At 37.2% G+C, this 5,857-nt stretch overlaps 1 long non-coding RNA gene across 2 annotated transcripts; it reads left to right on the top strand.

Annotated features, from left to right (window-relative positions):
* Nucleotides 1-1,492: 1,492 nt before the first annotated feature.
* Nucleotides 1,493-4,902, top strand: LOC119692737. Of its 2 annotated transcripts, none has more exons than XR_005254353.2 (4): nucleotides 1,493-1,776; nucleotides 2,381-2,536; nucleotides 2,864-2,993; nucleotides 4,707-4,902. It is a non-coding gene; the product is annotated as an uncharacterized LOC119692737 (long non-coding RNA). The 2 variants fall into 2 exon arrangements; XR_005254352.2 differs by having other exon boundaries at nucleotides 1,495-1,772; nucleotides 4,707-4,901.
* The last annotated feature ends 955 nt before the right edge of the window (nucleotides 4,903-5,857 follow it).

The following is a 5,857-nucleotide window of genomic DNA, read 5'->3' as shown; positions in this document are numbered from 1 at the left end:
TTATGAAATTAATTCTATTCTATCTGACATACACGATTGGTTTACCGTAAATAATCTTTTATTGAATTCTAAGAAAACGAAATGTATTAAATTTACACTGCCGAATGTTAGACAATGCGATACTAACATTATTCTAGATGGGAATAAATTGGACCTAGTTAATGATACTGTCTTTCTTGGTATGACTATGGATTCAAAGTTGCAGTGGGGACCTCACATTGCCAAATTGGCTGGAAGGTTGAGCTCGGCAGCTTTTGCTGTACGGAAAATTAGACAACTGACCGACGTTGAAACCGCCAGATTAGTTTACTTTAGTTATTTCCACAGCTTATTGTCGTATGGCATTTTGCTTTGGGGTAGAGCCGCTGATATTGAAACTATATTTGTATTACAGAAAAGAGCCATCCGCTCTATATACAAACTTGGTTCCAGGGATTCATTGAGAGAACTATTTAAAGAAATTAACATCCTTACAGTTCCATGTCAGTTCATTTTTGCCAATTTAATGTATGTACGAAAGAATATTTCAACTTTTGATACAATTGGCAGTAATCATGACATTAATACTAGGAACAAGCATAAGCTGGCTTTTCCAGCGATGCGTCTGGCGAAAATTAATAAATCGTTTTTAGGGTACTGTATTAGATTTTATAATAAGCTTCCAACAGAAGTTGCTCAAATGCCAGAGAATAAGTTTAAGTGTTACATTAAAGAGAAACTCAGTAAAAAAGCTTATTATAAAATTGATGATTACTTAGAGGACGTTAATGCATGGCTGTGATAAGTAGTTAGCTCTGCTCATATTATTATAATAATAATTATTAAGCTTATAAGTATTGTATACCAACTAGTTTTAAGTATTTTTTTGAAAAGATGGCTCAGGAGTTTCTTGCCTCCGTTCTTCTCCTTAGACAGAAAGAGCCCCCCCTTATCCGAACGGAGAGTAATTTGTAAAAGTTGACGTTCATCAGAAAATTTTATATTTGTACTGATTTGTACGATGAATAAAAAATTTTGACTTTGACTTTGACTTATTCTTTTTTATACAATGACACTAAACACGTTTCGTTACTGCAATTTTTTTTGGCATTGTTTGAAGATTTGAAGTTATTTATTCCGTGTCATAGATTGTAGCATCTGCGTAGAACGAAATGTGTTGATAAATCTCAAGAAAAGGAGTCGTATTTCTACCATAGACAAAAGAAAATGAGACCGGAAATGATTTAATTAGCTATAGAACGTAAAAAAATCCTAAGCGAAATGTTTCTAGCTTCCTTTTTGAAGGAATGTCAAAATACCGACTTAGAATACCGATTTGAAGTGTTCTGTGAGAGATCCCTTATGGCATCCTTCAACAAGTGAAGTAGAATCTTAAGTGAAGGAAATGACTTAGAATATGGGTGTAAGTGAAGCGGACTAACAAGTGTTGGCTCAAAAGGACATGTTTCCAGGGCCGTTAAACCTAATATTTAAAAAAATCATTGGCACAGAGTAGCACAGAGTAGGTAATATAGGTTATTGGTTTTACTGATTTATTTACAAATTTGCTTACTTTTATACTTTTATATTACTTTTATATTTAAGTTATTAAGCAAGAAACTGTTTGTTTTACCTACAGCAAAAAAAACGTTTAAAATCTACTCAATAAAAGGGGACTCAACCAACACTTTTATAACAAAATGAAAATATTGAAATATATGTTATTCCGTACACGCACTAGGGGTCGTACTTCTAATAGATCAATTAGTTTTGGCTTAGCGCCTGTACAAGCCGTAAGTACGTATAAGATTACGATTATACCGGAGCCCCGAAACTTGTCTAAATTCGCAACGTCACAGTCACATTGTAGGTAAGCGTCCACCTACATCGGTATCGTACTATTGGAAGAAACTGATGTCATAAACATATACAGAAACGGCGTCGAAGTGGACGGACTTGTGTGAATTTCTATACAAAAAGTACTGAATGGGATGCGTAAGATGCCGAAAGTTGGACGCTTACCTTTAGCACTTCCTTCACATCGACGCTACTCAAATGCCACGCGACTGCGACCCGATCCATACATTCACGGGCGCACCAATCTGCGAATTTGTCGGCGACAAGTCCGCGGACAAATCAACGTGTGAATGGGTAGGTGGGTGCGGCGCTCGCCGACTGGGTACGCGAGCGCCCCGCCTGACAAATAGGTTATGTGCCTTGTGCAAGGCTCAATAACATTCACAATCGACTGTACTGCAACTCGGGGCTCGTGTAGTGCATGGGCGATGACGGATTTGGCGGAATGGCACGGCTCGGGGCTCGGGTGCGGTGCGTGAAGTGAATGGGCTGCTTAACGCTTCATCAGGCTTTAAGTAACTAATCTCACTTTTTAATATTTTAGATATTATCCGTTCTCACTTGTTTATTTTTTATACCGTTAATAAAGGTATATCAAATACTAGAATATACCGATGAAGATGTTGTTATATATGCTGCTATCGTTGTTAACGTGTTGCTAATTATTATGATGATTGTTATCATTGTAGCACTATATCGGGTAAGTTTTTTTTAAAGATTTCTCTGTCCGTCTGTTTGTCCGATGTCTTTGTGTCACCCACTTTGTTCTAAACTATGAAAACATAATTAATAACAATAATTATATGTTATAATATAAAAGAGGACATCACACACACGGCCATTCAATTTACTTAATTTGGGTATCAGACAGCTACCTACCTGCATATCTACACATATACATAGATATTATATATTCGTGTTAACATCCAAGACCCGAGTACAAATATCTGTTTATAAACAAATAACTGCCCCAGCCGTGAATCGAACCCGGGACATTCGAACTAATAAATTCTCATATTTTTTTCAGAAAATTGTAATATTACTTAAATTTTGTGTATATTTCTTACTATTTAGTATAATTTTATTGTTTGTGAATATTATTACTGTTATAATGACCGGTCATAACCTGAGAGTCATACTTATGGTATTTAGTATTGGTGAGTAATAATACTATTATTTATATATAGGCCAAATATTCATCATCTGACCCATCACGTCCCCACTACTGGGGCACGGGTCTCCTTCCATTGAAGGAAGGGTTTAGGCCTAGTCCACCACGCTGGCCTAGTGCGGGTTGGTGGTCGAATATAACTAGGGGTTTATTAAAAGTAAAATTTTAATAAACCCCTGACCACCATTTCTATGTTCAAATATGTTTATATTCAAAGAATATATTTTCCAAGAATATGTTTATTTTCCAAGAATATTATTATATGTTTATTTTCCGAAGTTGCTGATTGTGTTTTTTTTGCTATTTGCAACTAGGTACTTACAGTTCTCCAAATTTAATAACGCACATGTCGATCTTCGCAAACTGTCGTATTCCCGGAAACACCCGAATCATTGAATGAACGTGACGACCACGCTTGGAAAAGAAACATATTTTTATGTTCTAGGTATTATTAGTTAAATTATTATTTTTTCTTTTTAAAGTATACCCACACCATAAGTTATAAAGTTAAAGTAACACGGTACCATATTTTGAATCGAAAGGACGAATGGTAGGTACGGTTAGGTGCAAAGAAACCTGACCCCCCTCTCATACTAACAATGCTTCTGGGGGAGGTCAGGTTTACCTGCCCCTTACTGTACCTGGTTAGATCCCCTCAAGAGCTAATAATGTTGAACAGGTCACGATTACTTTACCATAAACGTACATATTTTCAATATCATCGAAACAAATCGCTACGAAATTTGGAATCAATCGCACATCCTGACTATCCTAACTTCCTAACTAATATTATAAATGCGAAAGTAACTGTATCTGTCTGTCTGTCTATTACTCTTTCACGCCAAAACTACTGAACAGATTTGAATGTAATTTTGTATACATATGGTCTAGACCCTGAGAAAGAACATAGGCTACTTTTTATCCCGGAATTTCCACGGGAAAACTTTTTAAGGCAAAACGAAGCTCGCGTGAACTGCTAGTAATTTTATAAATCAAATCCCCTCATCCACAAGAAAAGAGATAATAATTTGAATCCTATCATCTCTTTTCTAACCGATTATCATGAAACATGGCTAACAACAATCATGGTAACATTACTAACATTGCGCGCCGTTATTCAGCTAGTCTTTCCCGTTTAGCCTCCTGACACCTGGCGTGCTATGAGTAGGACATTGAAAAAAAATATAATATATACTTTAAAAATACCTATATTAAAAGTTTTATGGAGTATCCCTGTTATTCCTTTAAAGTTTTATGAAGTACCTATCCCTTAAACAATTTGTTCTTTGACAAAGTGACAAAACAGTTCAGTAGTTATTTTTTTTTTATTGAATAACAGTGTATACATTTATACCTCTCGGGGTCAGGAGGTTAGGAGTAATTTCTATTGTCACTGGAACGTTTTCATTGCTCGTGTATGTACTTAGGCCCTGTCCGCACAGCAAATATTTCGCCGCGCGAAATCAATTCGCGAGGATTATATTCCGCGATCGAAGTTCGCCTGTTCACAGTGCGAATAAAATTTCGCGCGAATTTTGTCACTTCTGTGCAGATCCAGCTGAGACAAATCCGCACTTGCGGAAAAAAATTCGCGCGAATTTTATTCGCGGATACTTCTATAGTATTCAATGTGTTACAGAATTGCGGAAAATTATTCGCGGTGCGGACACGGCCTTATAACTCACTATTTTTGTTTCAGTTACTGTCTATATCCTTGCGTGTTTGACAAGGAGCGCTTATTTGGATATAGAAGAAGCCGGACAACTAAATACAAACAGTTCACAATCTATTCAATAAAACTATACCTATATAATTAACCCTTAAATATAATCTACACATAATTATATGCACTCACGACCTTAATCCCCGAAGGGGTAGTTAGAGGTGGCTCACAAAGCGAGCCACCCACTTTTCGCAGCACATTTGTACTCACGTGATAAGTTGCGAACCATATCGCCGTTTTGGGATAAGTAGAATGCACTTAGAATACACATCTAGAATCTAGATGTGCAGGTTTCCTCACGATGTTTTCCATCACCGTAAGAGTACGTGGTATTATTGTACTTAATTGAAAACACAGTTGAAAGAATTCATTAATACGTGCCAGGATTTGAACCCACGGCCTATCGATTGATAGGTCGAGGCCTTATCCATTACGCCACCACCGCTCTCTAATATATCTATATAAGGGAAAGGTCAAAGGTCACATACATCGGTGGTAGCTCAGTCGGGTAAGCGCTCGCTTCTCTCGGGTTCGAATCCCGGTGCTGACATGTTCCAATGAGTTCTTTGAATTTAAGTACAATGTATACCATCGCTCTTACGGTGAAGGAAAACATCGTGAGGAAACCTGCATATCTAGATTTAGCACCCACCAATGTGAAAACCCAATATGTGAACCCACCAACCAGCAGTGGACCAGCGGTAGCGTGGTGGGAAATGGTCCAAGCTTAGGAAGGCAGTTTAGACCTTGGGGATATGCATAAAGGTTCCATTCGAGAGAGCCAGGTGCAGGTACTTACACCCTCACAGAGAATAGAATAGAACAGAATAGTGGTTAGTCTGTGGAGGCCAAGGATTTAGAGGAAATATGCATCTATAGTGCCACAAACTTATCTGTTCCGGTGAGAGCGAACTAAATTGGTCCATACCTCATTACTTACTGTACTAATGAATTTCATATTGACATAGATTATATGGACCAATTTAGTTCGCTCTCACCGGAACAGATAAGTTTGTGGCACTATACATGATATTATCAAATGCATTAAAAGGCGACAGAGCCCGCCGTCACAAGTTTCGTACCTACAGCAAAATAATAATAATAATAAACATTTATTTTCAGGCATT

The sequence above is a fragment of the Plutella xylostella genome, chromosome 18 (genome assembly GCF_932276165.1).
Source record: "Plutella xylostella chromosome 18, ilPluXylo3.1, whole genome shotgun sequence".
NCBI classification, from domain to species: Eukaryota; Metazoa; Arthropoda; class Insecta; order Lepidoptera; family Plutellidae; genus Plutella; species Plutella xylostella.
Note: the sequence above shows the minus strand (reverse complement) of the source record. Positions and strands in the feature narration are given on the sequence as shown.